Source organism: Delphinus delphis, chromosome X (genome assembly GCF_949987515.2).
Source record: "Delphinus delphis chromosome X, mDelDel1.2, whole genome shotgun sequence".
Lineage (NCBI taxonomy): Eukaryota > Metazoa > Chordata > Mammalia > Artiodactyla > Delphinidae > Delphinus > Delphinus delphis.
Genome location: NC_082704.1, coordinates 46022726 through 46037076, shown reverse-complemented (window position 1 = coordinate 46037076; position 14351 = coordinate 46022726). Strand labels below are relative to the sequence as shown.

At 39.6% G+C, this 14351-nt stretch overlaps 1 protein-coding gene across 1 annotated transcript in view; it reads left to right on the top strand.

The window, feature by feature from the left end:
* DIAPH2 (diaphanous related formin 2) overlaps positions 1–14351 on the top strand; it is an 890580-nt gene that overhangs the window by 406 nt on the left and 875823 nt on the right. The gene's annotated exons all lie outside the window — the stretch shown is intronic.

Genomic DNA, 14351 nt, shown 5'->3' with positions numbered 1-14351 from the left:
TCCTGCCGTTGAACACGGGGGGACCCGGGGCCCCCTCCCAAGGGTGACCGCGACCTCGCTGTACAACTCCGGGAGCCGCTAAAGCAGCGGCCACGCCGAGGCGCGGAGACGGCGTGGGGGCGGAAGAGCACCCCCTTCTCCACTTAACCCCTTTCTCCCTCTTGGCAGCCCGGGAGGCGGTGCGGGAAGGAGAAAGGCCCCACCCCAACTTGGGGAGACCCCGAGTACCGGGTAGGGGCTGTTGTTTGTCTAACTTGTGGGCGCGAACCTTCTTTGCGCGATTCCATTCCCCTCCCACCCTTGTCAGTTGCTGGGTTATTGCCTCTTAAAGCTTAGGGTTCGGGCAGGGGAACCTAGCTCTTTTTTTCAGTCCCACTACTTGGGAGCCCACCCACAGACTTACAGAAAAACCCCAAAACAACCAATTAACCAACCGAACACAAAAATTCCCAAAACAACAACAAAAAACACACAACGTAGGCCCCCAGTCTTTCTACTTGACCAGATATCTAAGGAAGAGGCGCCTACATGATTTTTTTCCCCTTGCCTCTCCATGTGCTCTTCCGAGAAACATTTCTTTGGAAGAGTGGGGGGAGCGTGGGAGTTAGAGGCTGGCTGAGGTACCACCGACTGTCGTGTGTGTAATCGTCAGAGTCGTCCAGTACTTCCAGTTAGTTGATTAAGAACGCTCAAAAGCAGTAGGCAGACCGCACAGATCTCCCCGTCCTGAGAGTGTGTGCCCCAGTGGGGAGCAGTCCATTTCCTGCCCCTGACTTCATGTGCAGAGGAATGAAATCTATGGGGCCTGGTATTAGATTGAGAAATACTGGAGTGTCTTCAACTCATCAGTTAAAACGGTTCCTCTTTTTTATTTTCTCCTTCAGCTTATAGGAAAATGGTTTAATAATAGCGAAACTTAAAAACAGGTCAAATTCTTACAGTATATTGGCCAAAGACTATTTTTGCCAACACTGTCAAATATTAGGCAGACATTTATCAATAAACTTTCTAATTTGGGTGGCAGAGGGGATATGGTTTTCTAGCACAAATTCAGCAAATACTCTGTCTGAAGTTTCTTCGTTTAGGTCTGGAGCACAAGCCCCATGTTGCATATCTAGTTTTCTGTTTTAACCAGCAACTTGATTATAATAAGGAAGGAGGCAGTGACGTATAACTATAGCCTTTTCTTAGGGTATCTGGCCATTTGGTATGTACCTGTTGTGCTTCTCTCCCTTGCCTGCTGTTTGCCTTTCAATTATGAACTGTCCAGATTGGAAAACAGTGACCGAAGTGTTATCGTTACAGGAAATATGTAGCCTTCCATTATGTGGAAAGGGACCTAGTGGGGTAGAATAAAACAACCAGTCTAAAGTCTCATCAATTCCACCCTAACTTGAGGCAAAGTAAGAATTACTTGATGTGTCCTCATATTCCCCCCCTCCCAAGTATTTACAAGTGAAGGAACTGAGTCACAAGCTCTTTGTGAATTGTCTATACTGGCAGGGGGTTAATGGGATTAATGGGTGCCCCTGTTATAAAACTTAGAAAAGTTTTGCGAGTGTATTACCAAAGTTTAATGTATTTAAAAATCCTGATGTTGAAATGTTATCAGTTTGCGGTAAAAGAGTGATCATGTTTCTTTCTTTCTTTTTTCTTTTTGGATCCAGTACAAAACTGGTTTAAACAGTGATTAAAAGTTTAAGCAAAAGTAAAAGCGAACTGATAGTTTCCACAAAGAGTTTGGTACATCTAGCAAGAGCCTTCCACTTTTAGGATGTGTGAGCTCAAGAAAAAGCACTTGTCTCTGTCTGTTAGTAATAACACCTTGATTCTATTCTTCCCATCCTTTTGGTCATTTGTCCTGTTTCATCTTTTATGCTTTGACAAGGTAACTAGAAAGTTATGAGATGGTATCACTTTCAGTTCCTAGCTAACACTATTTGGTGTTGAGTATAGCTTGATATAGTAGAACAAGTATTTGAATCCAAGAGTTTGTGAATATCAATGGGAAATTGCTTTTGTACTCAAAATAATTTTTGAGCCTTACCTGATTTTACAAGCAGATATGTCAGAGTTTATAAACATAAATTTAGGAAGACATTTCAGCACATTTTAAGGCAAGAAAGTTGACCAAATAATAAGACTTGGAAAACTTTTAAAGTAAATGCCTTACTCCTTATTTTGAGTTGTCTTACTGAAGTGCTCAACATGTTCTAAGGCCATGTAGAGAGGAGTTCATCTGGGATTCTTAATAAATATTGCTGGTAAAATAAAGCTTTACCTAGACTAAATTTTATTATTTTGAGTATTATGTTGTTAACCACTGTAGTAGTCCTTAATTGTGTTTGTGTGTGTGTGTAAAGGAGTTGTGGGGGATTGTAAAAGAGAGCCATATGGTAGTAGAAATTATTTGTGTAGGTGATTATGGGGGATAAGGGTTCTTAAACTGAAGTCATATGAAAAAATTTGAGTGTATGTAGGTACATTCAGTTTTCTGGGCCTCATAGTTTTCATCAGTTTCTCAAAGGCATATGTCTCCTATAGAAGAATAAGAACTTTTGGGTTACCAGAGAGAGAGTAAAGGAAATGCCGGTTGATTCCACTTGAAGAGACTGGGGAGAGGAGGAGGTCACCGACAAGGGAGAAGGGAAATAACACTGACCACACGAGTGGTAGATATTGAAGATAGTGCGTCTGGGAGTAAGCGGTTAATTACACACACCTATATAGTATTAGCTAAAATGAAAGTTTTTACTGCATACAAAATTTAAATTGATAGCTATGGTATAGTGGATGCGTACAGTATAAGGCTTGTGATTCAGTTGTTTTCATTTAGTTTCTCATTGTTCTGGGAAACTGAAGAAGGAAGGCATGTTTTCTATAGAGAGGAACTACTTTCATTTATATCCTCAACCTTTTGATGGGTATTAGAATTTTTTCAGAGCGACATTTCAGGACTCTTAACGACTTCTGCTTGAGATTAATTAAATCAATTTGACAAAGCTTACTTCCATTTTCTTCATCTGTGCATCCTCATAATGACCCTTTTATTTTGGTTCTTTTTAATGAAGGCAACCTTGTTTTGGACTCATCACAGTTTGGATAATGCCTTAGTAGTAGAGCTTTGTATTTTATGTAACTATCTGGTTAGGCCCAGATTGTAGCATGTCATCAAACAGCATGAATCTTAATTAGTAATTTGATGTCAACCATGGAATGTATTTTGTCAACTCAAGTAGTACAGAGAGCTCTAGAAGCGTCATGAAGGGGACATCCTAAATCCCACGTTTTTAAGGCAGTGACTTAACCATTAATAGAGGCTAGTGTTAAGGTAGAACCAGCAGTCCTCACACACATACCATGGTGTAGAGTGGCTTAACATTCTTTGATGTTTTTGCATTTTGACTTTGTGTTTCTGTATAATTCCTGAAGGCTTTGGTTGTTTAGATAGTAGAGTCACATTAGTAACTTGAAATAACAGAAGTTAATGTTCTGGTTCTTACATAACTTCCTGAGTATTTGGTTATTTGTTTTTAGTTGGATAAATCATGTTTTGATTTTAATTGATAAAGGCTGAGCACAGTGTGTTCCTGTATGACACACACTTACTGAGCATGTACTATGTTCTAGGCATTATTCCGAAGATTGGTGATACAAAGGTGCCATTGTCTAGTGAGGGAGACAGGGAAGTTAATTAATGACTACAGAGTGGTGTGATAAGGAACAATGGGAATATGTATTAGCAGGGTGATAATAGAAACGTGGAGAGGCATCTGAATCTAATTGGATGCTTGAGTGTGGTAAGGAGAGGCTTACCACAGTAGGTGACATTTGCACCAAGGCTTGAAGAATAAGGCATTAATTGAAGAAGGGGAGGGAAAGGCATTTAAGAGTGAAAGAACAACGAATACAAAGGTAGAGAGACGTGGTAGCATGTCCAGTAAAGAAGCTGTGGATAGATGTTAGTGGCTGAAACAAAGGTTCCATATGGTAGACCCGTTAGAAAAGAGAGTGAGTCCAGTTCATGATGGGTATTTGTATGCCATGTTAGAGTTTCAGCTTCTTTCTGAAAGCCATACTAAGTCATTGAAAAAACGCTAAGGAGGAGACTGAGCTGATCAGAATTGTGTTTCAGAAAGAAACTTAATACAATGGAGAATTTCTTGGACAAGGATGCCAGAATGGAGGCAGGAAGACCAGTTAGGAGGAGCAGAATGGCATAAGAGTTTGATGTTTAGGGTTAGAGACCTGGATTCCAATTGCAGTGCATCCATTCATCCATTTCCTAGCTCATCCATTTACTCGGCATATTTCTCTACATCTCGGTTTCCTCCTGCCGATCCATTGCCTCTCCTTCCTGCTACCCACCCTGAACATCTTCACCAAATTGGAAATGTCCACCATATTTCTCCTTTATAAATCTAACCCGCCTCTCACAGTCCAGCTGGTGCCTCATAATTCTCTCATTCTTCCATTAAACTTCAGCTTACTGAAGGCTCTTCCTTATTCTGAATTCCTATCGTGGGTCTGAATGTTATATGCTGATCTCATACCTCCAAAAGATTTTAAACTGCTTCTGGGCAAGGGTCCTGCTTTATGCCTATTCTTGAAAACCTTGCAGACCGGTGCTGGTGTGCAGAGCTACTCAACAAATGATTATTAGCTGGGGATTCTTTCCCTATAGGCCAGACATTTTGAGAGTGTAAACTGTTGAAAAGAGGCTTTTTGAAAAAGAAATGTGCCATTTTTTCTCTTAGAATATATGCTTCATCAAATGAACCTATCTGTACATTCTTCTGTGTCCTTTCTCTAATTTTGAAAGTCGAGAAACTTCTTGGCTGGACGATCTCATCCCTTACTGCCTCGTTTGTTTGGTTGGGTTCTTGTGATGTCACAGCCTGAACTTCCATGTGGGGAACCAGTATCAAAAAAAAAAAAAAAATGGTACAAATGAAAGTATTTACAGAACAGAAATAGAGTCAGAGATGTAGAAAACAAACTTATGGCTACCATAGAAGAAAGGGGGAAGTTGGGGAAGGTGGGATAAATTGGGAGATAGAGATTGACATATACACAGTATTATATATAAAATAGATAACTAATAAGAACCTACTGTATAGCACGGGGAACTCTTCTCAATACTCTGTAATGACCTATATGGGACAAGAATCTAAAGAAGAGTGGATATATGTATATGTATAACTGATTCACTTTGCTGTACAGTAGAAACTAACACAACCTTGCAAATCAACTATACTCCCATAAAAATTTAAAAAAAAACAACTGGTGATGACCCAAGTAATATTTTATTGGTATTAATAGGAGATATCAGATTATTGGCTAAAGAATACTGAATGGAGGACCAAAGGACCTGGGTTCCAGTATTTATTCTATCTTTTAGTTGCTTGTGATCTCTGATGAGCTGTTTAATACCAGAGGTTTGAGCCCTTGATTAACATCTGCCAGTCAGCGATAAACGCTTCCCTGATTTGCTTTACAAGGTGGTTTAGATAAAACACAGTAATGAATGCGAAAGCATATGGGAAATTCTATATTGCTATGCAAGTATAGAGCATTATTGTTAACCCCTTGCATTACCTGAATCAAATGTATTGTGGTTGGATAGTTTAATGGCTTTCTTGCAATTTGATAGTTCTAAGATTATTATTGTATGAAGTGCCATAATATGGCTGCATGCTGATTGATTGCTTATTCTCTCTCCAATGCCATTTGTCCATTTGAAAGATTATACATTCTGTCCTTCTGCTAATAATTCTTTGTGTTTAATGAATACAAGATGTGAGTTTAACTTTTATTTTTCACTGTAATTTTTTTAAAAAAAGAATCAGGCTATCCTTTTCTTTCCATGTGTCAATTTGAGGCATTTAAAATTTCTGTTAAGAAAGCTTCACTAGATACCTATGACAATTCTGTCTTGTCAGGCAGCTTACTGCTGTTGTACAAATAAGAAAACTGAGTCACTGATGTGTTAAGGAGTCTGACCTAGAGATAAGTTTAAAAGCTCTCAGTTCTCTTGTCAAAGTTAGCTATAGCACTGAGTCATTATGCTTCAGGCACTCTGAAAGTGAAAAATTATTCAATCTCTTTTTTTGTTCCTTTTTTGGAACAATTATCATTGTAATCCACCTAGATTTCACTCTGAGTGTCAAGAGCTCTGGCAATAGCAACATGTCATTGAAGTAAAATCATATTCTTTTCCAACCTGGTCTCAAAGAACACTGTAAATAACAGGATGCTCTGAAAATAGTACATACATAATATATGCTAATTTACATGAATAAGCACATTTGACTAAATAGCACTGGATATCAGTAGCACCATCGGGATGATTATTGAAGACCCAACTTTCTCCTGGTCCTATATTCCGTCTGCCATGCAGAAGAGACCAATTCCTTCTGTCAGATTTTGGCTGTTTGATATTTTCTTTTGTCTCATGACTGAAGAAACTAAGATGATGGACAGATGACTTGAAATACAGTTATATACTTGATATCCAAGTGGGCATCTTGTAGAAGATACTCAAGTGGAAGACAGCTCAAAAATGATGCATGTAAAGGGAGGCTGAGATACATTTTCACATAGCTATTTATTATGAATGTAGTAGAAATAAATCAATTCACACTAATTTAAAACTTATTTACCTGATCAGGCTGAATCCGTTTCAGTCTAAATGATTTACTTGGGCTGTAGCTTGAACAGACATTCAGCTGAATCTTGATCCTTGCTTGCTTTATGTGAGGTGGCCTGGGGAAAAGGGTATTGGTGCCTTTCTCATGAAAGGATGTAGAAAGCAAAATCTTACTAATCACCACTTACACAGGCTTTGGTTTAATGAAGGTTTTGCTGTATTGCTTTAGCGAGAGTCAGCTACATTGCTACCAGATACAGAACAGCAAATCGGCCTCCAGTCTCTCCGTCTGCTAGGGCTCTATGTCGTGGTGCCTAGTGCAAGTGAGAAGTTTCTCAGCTGGCTATTCAGGCAGGCCTAGGTAGGAATCTACGACTTCATTAGGAATGAATGATTTCACAAACGTTATTGATTCAATCACCTGGCAATTCTGGTGTTCGTCCAAGGGAGAAAAGATGTTGGGTAAAATCCTTAAAAAAAACACCTCTATTTGTTCTTCTGTGATAGATATCCACATGCTTTTGTAAAGATCTGCTCAAAATTATGAGGAATTTTTCTCTACCTTTAATTTGTTGGCCTTTCCCCTAGCTAAAAGTATCAATAAAAGAGCTAAAATACAGTTTTCACTTTAGTTATAATATGGGCTAGTTAATAAGGCTTTTTAAATAAAAGGTATGAAAAATTTCAACATACTAAAAAGTAGAGAGGATAGTATAATGAACCACCATTGGGTATTATACCATTAACTATGTATAGTAGTTATTTTGATTTTCAACATTTGCTTCATCCATCCTTTATTTTTTTCCGTGCTAAAGTACTTTAATGCAAATCCCAGATATCGTCATTTTACTCCTGCATACTTCAGTGTGCATCTCTATAAAAATTACTGACTTTGTCACATCTTTAAAAATTAACATATTCCTTGGTATCATCTAACACTCAATTCATAATCAAATATCCCCCGTTGCCTCAAAAAACAGATTTTTAATCTCATGTGTGCCTAATTAATGTACATGTCATCGAGCTCTTTAAACAAATACAGCTTTAAATTAATGGTAAAATGTCGTTCAAAGTTGCTCCACATAAAGTGCTATCATAAAGTATCAGCTCCAGTTAAGTTCACTTGTGTCTTTAATTCTGTAGAACTATCTGGAAAGTTTGACTGCACAAGTGTGGAGAGGCTCCTTAGAACAGCTACTGTGTTGAGAAAAGAGACCAAATTAAGATCTTTGGCTCCACTCACTAATTGGGTAATCACTCATTCTTCATTTTGCAATTTGTGGAGTGGGGTTATATGCAAGAATTTCCCTCCCAGGGAAATTGTAGACAGTTGGGCAAAGGACCGTCTTCTTGAGTTCTGTCAGTAAAGGGTTCATGTAATTCTTTGATACACACGTATATAACTAAGTTTATGTTACTAGCTCTAGTTTCAATTTCCATACACAGGCCAATTTGGTACTTGAAGTGTCTGTCTTTGTTTTTTAGCCTTTTTAATATACTCTAAGTTGCTGCATATGGATAATTGGGTGAGCAAAGCTTTACAAAGAAGTCTGAACTATTAAGTTTCCTTATTTAGACATTTGTGGGGTTAAAATAGAAAAACCAGGCTACACTAATGAGGTGAGAGAGCTGGGGATGGGTGGAGTGGGTAAGTATGAGAAATCGACCTGGGCAAAAGGCCTACACTCCACGCAGATTTACTAAAGAAATTGTGTAACCACTACTTTCCAGACAGCAATTTAGTGCTGTTATTGTGCTGCGTGGCAATAGGCATATAATTTCTTGAGCTTTGCGGACTCAGGTAGCTTTAGGCTGGCAACCCATCTCCACCCTGCAACTTCTAAGCTAACCATTTACTGACCCAATCAGGTGGGTGATTTTTCCTCAAAACAGGAGATGAGTGATAATTGCTGGGGCTGGACAGGTGGCGTTTTTCACCTTTCGTTTTGGTCGAGGGAGGGACAACTCTGGAGGTGGTGTTTTATGTGCTTCAAGATCAATCACTGATAAAATCTCAAAGGCTTAACAGCATATTATGCTGGCTGAAGCTGCTTAAGGAAGATTCTATGTGGAGAAAGCAAGACCTTGTGTAGACTGCACACTGACATTTTGAACTTAAACGTGTAATCGAGACCAGGGCCGCTGTGTATGGTTGGGCCCCGCTCACGGGTGTGAGACCAGAGAGGTCACATCACTTACCAAATCATTTGCCTATTCACAGGACTGTGACTTCCGGGGACCACTTTTCCTAGTTCACACAGAGGTGCCATATGGGCTAGCTACTGCAGTTAAGACCAGTTGGATTTTATTCTCACACCAGATGAGAAATTCAGCAAGGCACAGAACTTAGTTTAATGTCTCATTTATCATAGGTGTTTTCCATTTGTCATTGATTCGGAGAAAACAGTAAAAGGTGTCCATGTATGTACTATGTTGTCCTAAACCTGCTTGTGAATGATTGCAGCCCTCAAATGTAGAGAGCTGTGTCTTTGAAGATCTAGGCTACAGGTTCAATACGTTGATTACTTTCTCTGACCTAAGGCTCCTCCCTTTCTGCCCTCCTCCTAGTCATTTTCTTGACTTTCTTGTCCCGCAGTGCTTCACATGGTTACAGATTGTACAGGTAAGACTGCATTTTTTTGAAGTTTGTGTCATAACTCCAATTTCTCTTCACTTACATTGCCCACGATTCAAGGCAAGAACTTATGGAAAGTTAAGATGGGTTAAAATAAATTTGGCAGAAGCATTTCCTCTAATAATATGCTCTGCAGTCTAATACCTTGCATTACAAAATCAATGTGTTCCAGAAGAGTCAGTGTGTACACAGAACGTTTGTGAGTAGAAATAATCTTTTCTTGGGCTGACCTCACAGCTTGTTTTTCATTGGCAGTGCATTAGCTTGCATTTTTCTCCCCCTTTGGTTGAGTAGCTAATGGTCTTTAAACAAGCTATTAAAGGGAAGAATAATCTTACAATGCAAAAAAATAAAAGTAGCCTGGATTTTATCCATGCTGGTGGTTTGGCTTTTCATGTATTTGTTTTACTAAAGCAGCGCTAACTCATGTTCTCTGATCTCTAAATTCTCAGGCTTGCTGCGTATATCCTATGCTTGCTTCATCAGACCGTTTTCAGATGGTCTTGTGAATTTCTGAGAGCTCCAAATCCTCCATTTTTATATAAGCCGAGTAGGTCTGAGACCAAATACGAAGCTTTAAGTGGCCATATCTCTGTGTAAAATGGAATTGAGGCATTACCTATACCTTAAAGTAGGAATTGTGCAGGGCTCCATGCTCTTTCTACCAGCTCTGTTGTAGCTAATTGTGGATCAGAATGTTACATTACAAACCCCTGCTTTCAGCCCTCCCTTTAAGTAATCTATTATCACTTGCATGTTTCCAACCCTGAAGATCATCACCATCATTTTCACTTGTTTCTGCAAATATTATTAATGGTGTATCCTATGGCATTACAAAACCAGAAGTAACATACAGATGGGTGGCCAATGGATAGGAAATCAATGACTGAATGTGAAAGATTTATTTAAAAGCATTTCCTATCTACACCTGTCATCAACCATGTTGCCATAAACTAGTAGAAACTTCATTTTGATCTTAGTACCACCGCTTCGTGTTTTCAAGGTGCATCTTATTTTATAGAATCATGCTATACAGAGTTGAAATAAGCTAAATAGGATATATAACTGATCCTATTAAGTTGTATTTTTTTAAGAGCTTCTTGGCAATTTAAAAAGGTTATATAGAGAGTAAGCTAACTACTTCTTAAAATGTAACGCTGGGCAAGTTACTTATCTCTTTTCTCTCTGGGTGTCAGTTTATTCTGTAAAATAAGGGAGTTGAAATAAAGTCTTCAAGGTTCCATTCAGCTCTGACATTCTGGGAGTCAAGGTTATTGAGAGCTGTAATGAATCTGCCCTAACATAAATACATGACATCTGGGTTCTAGTTAGAAAAAAAGTTGGCAGTCATGAAAGATGACTGTTTAAGGCTGAATGCTAAGGATGAAAATACAAGTTAACTTTACTGTCCTGTTTCTGGAGTCTGAGTTGGCCTAGTTCAGTGAAGGTAACGTCAACATGGTTTTAACCATGCATTGTGTGCAGGGCCCTGCTGGCTCTCCTCTGGGTCATCCTCATCCTTGGGTGGTAGCCTTGGTTCACTGACCAAGTGCAGTACTCAAGCCTGCCCAGAACTGATTCTCAGTAACCAGTAAGATCATACGTGCCAGTCGTTACCCTAAGTACCTTGCATGTATTGGGTTGGCTAAAAAGTGCCTTCAGTTTTTAAGTAAAAATAAAAGACACATTTTTCATTTTTACCAAGAACTTTATTGAACAACGTATTCACGCTTTTGTTCCACTACTTTCTGCCATTTTTCAGGCAACTTCATAATTCCATCTTCCCAAAACTTTTTATCTTTTTGAGCAGAGAACTGTTCCAGGCGCCTTTTACAGTCTTCCAGGGAATTGAAAGTTTTTCCCTTAAGAGAATTTTGTAAAGAACGAAATAAATGGAAATCCGAAGGTACAATGTCTGGTGAATAGGGCGGATGAATCAGAACTTCCCAGCCAAGCTGTAACAGTTTTTGCCTGGTCATCAAAGAAACATGCAGTCTGGCGTTACCCTGATGGATGATTATGTGTTTTCTGTTGACTAATTCTGGACGCTTTTCGTCAAGTGCTGCTTTCAGTTGGTCTAATTGGGAGTAATACTTGTTGTAATTAATCGTTTGGTTTTCTGGAAGGAGCTCATTGATCGAGAACTCCCTTCCAATCCCACCATATACACGTCACCTTCTTTGGATGAAGACCGGCCTTTGGTGTGGTTGGTGGTGGTTCATTTCGCTTGCCCCATGATCTCTTCCATTCCACGTTATTGTACAGTATCCACTTTCCATCGCCCGTCACAATTTGTTTTAAAAACAGAACGTTTTCATTACGTTTAAGTAGAGAATTGCATGAGGAAATACAGTCAAGGAGGTTTTTTTTCCTTAACTTCTGTGGAACCCAAACATCAAAGCTATTCACATAACCAAGCTGGTGCAAATGATTTTCAGCGCCTGATTTGGGTATTTTGAGTATGATGGCTATCTCCTGCGTGGTATAACGTTGATTGTTCTCAATTAATGTCTCAATTTGATCGCTATCAACTTTAACTGGTCTACCTGACCGTGGAGCATTGTCCAATGAGAAATCTCCAGAACGAAACTTCGCAAACCACTTTTGACATGTTCGATCATTCACAGCACCTTCTCCATACACTACATAAATCGTTTTTTTGCATTTCGGTTGTGTTTTTATCTTTCTTGAAATAATAAAGCATAATATGCTGAAAATGTTGCTTTTTTTCTTCCATCTTTAATACTAAAATGGCTACACAAAAATTCACCAATTTTAATGTCTTTTTTTAAATGCATGCTGATATGACAGCTGTCATGTACAATCTAACAGAATTATTTTGAATGAAGTTAAAGACAACTAAGTGCTACTAGAGCCATCTTACAGGAAAAACCGAATGAACCTTTTGGCCAACCCAATAATTGTCAAGACCCGTGCAGGGTCTGGGGTTTTATCCTGCTTACCGATCTGTTGCTGTTTCCCGGATGATTACAGAGGACTCAAGACTCCTGGGTCAGCAACAAAAGATGCTTTCTTATTCATTACAAAACCAGTAACCAGAATGTCAGCATGACATGCTGGTTCACTACAGTCCTAAGTCCCATGAGGTAGCCCAGGACGGATGCCTACCCAGGCAGTCAGTTGCACTACAGGAGAGGAACACTGAGCTTGGTGGACGTCCCACTTTTTTTTTTTGCGTTACGCGGGCCTCTCACTGTTGTGGTCTTTCCTGTTCTGGAGCGCAGGCTCCGGATGCACAGCCTCAGCGGCCATGGCTTAACGGGCCAGCCGCTCCGCGGCATGTGGGATCCTCCCGGACCGGGGCATGAACCCGTATCCCCTGCATCGGCAGGTGGACTCTCAACCACTGCGCCACCAGGGAAGCCCGACTTGCCACTTTTATGGTAAGCAGAAGCAAGCCTGCTCTTTGGGGAGGGTTGATATTAGTACCTCATCATCTCGGTCACTTGCTACAAACACAACCTTGGGAAATGGCCTGGCTGAAGTGTTGTCGGGCCTTTCAGCCTTGGCAAACCCAGCAAGAATGTGCAGGGATGGTTGGGTATTGATGGCGGATATCCTCCCCCCATCAATAGTAATTCATTTGATCCTCACAACAGTTTTTTTTTTTTTTTACCTCTTTATTGGAGTACAATTGCTTAACAATGGTGTGCTAGTTTCTGCTTTATAACAAAGAGAATCAGTTATACATATACATATGTTCCCATCTCTCTTCCCTCTTGCGTCTCCCTCCCTCCCACCCCTCCAGGCGGTCACAAAGCACCAAGCTGATCTCCCTGTGCTATGCGGCTGCTTCCCATTAGCTATCTACCTTACGTTTGTTAGTGTGTATATGTCCATGCCTCTCTCTCGCCCTGTCACAGCTCACCCTTCCCCCTCCCCATATCCTCAAGTCCGTTCTCCAGTAGGTCTGTGTCTTTATTCCTGTCTTACCCCTAGGTTCTTCGTGACATTTTTTTTTCTTAAATTCCATACATAGGTGTTAGCATACGGTATTTGTCTTTCTCTTTCTGACTTACTTCACTCTGTATGACAGACTCTAGGTCCATCCATCTCATTACAAATAGCTCAATTTCGTTTCTTTTTATGGCTGAGTAATATTCCATTATATATATATGTGCCACATCTTCTTTATCCATTCATCTGATAGTGAACACTTAGGTTGTTTCCATCTCCTGGTTATTGTAAATAGAGCTGCAATGAACATTTTGGTACATGAGTCTTTTTGAATTATGGTTTTCTCAGAGTATATGCCCAGTAGTGGGATTGCTGGGTCATGTGGTAGTTCTATTTGTAGTTTTTTAAGGAACCTCCATACTGTTCTCCATAGTGGCTGTACCAATTCACATTCCCACCAGCAGTGCAAGAGTGTTCCCTTTTCTCCACACCCTCTCCAGCATTTATTGTTTCTAGATTTTTTGATGATGGCCATTCTGACTGGTGTGAGATGATATCTCATTGTAGTTTTGATTTGCATTTCTCTAATGATTAATGATGTTGAGCATTCTTTCATGTGTTTGTTGGTAGTCTGTATATCTTCTTTGGAGAAATGGCTATTTAGGTCTTCTGCCCATTTTTGGATTGGGTTGTTTGTTTTTTTGTTATTGAGCTGCATGAGCTGCTTGTAAATTTTGGAGATTAATCCTTTGTCAGTTGCTTCATTTGCAAATATTTTCTCCTATTCTGAGGGTTGTCTTTTGGTCTTGTTTATGGTTTCCTTTGCTGTGCAAAAGCTTTGAAGTTTCATTAGGTCACATTTGTTTATTTTTGTTTTTATTTCCATGTCTCTAGGAGGTGGGTCAGAAAGGATCTTGCTGTGATTTATGTCATAGAGTGTTCTGCCTATGTTTAACTCTAAGAGTTTTATAGTGTCTGGCCTTACATTTAGGTCTTTAATCCATTTTGAGCTTATTTTTGTGTATGGTGTTAGGGAGTGATCTAATCTCATACTTTTAAATGTACCTGTCCAGTTTTCCCGCACCACTTATTGAAGAGGCTGTCCTTTCTCCACTGTACATTCCTGCCTCCTTTATCAAAGATAAGGTG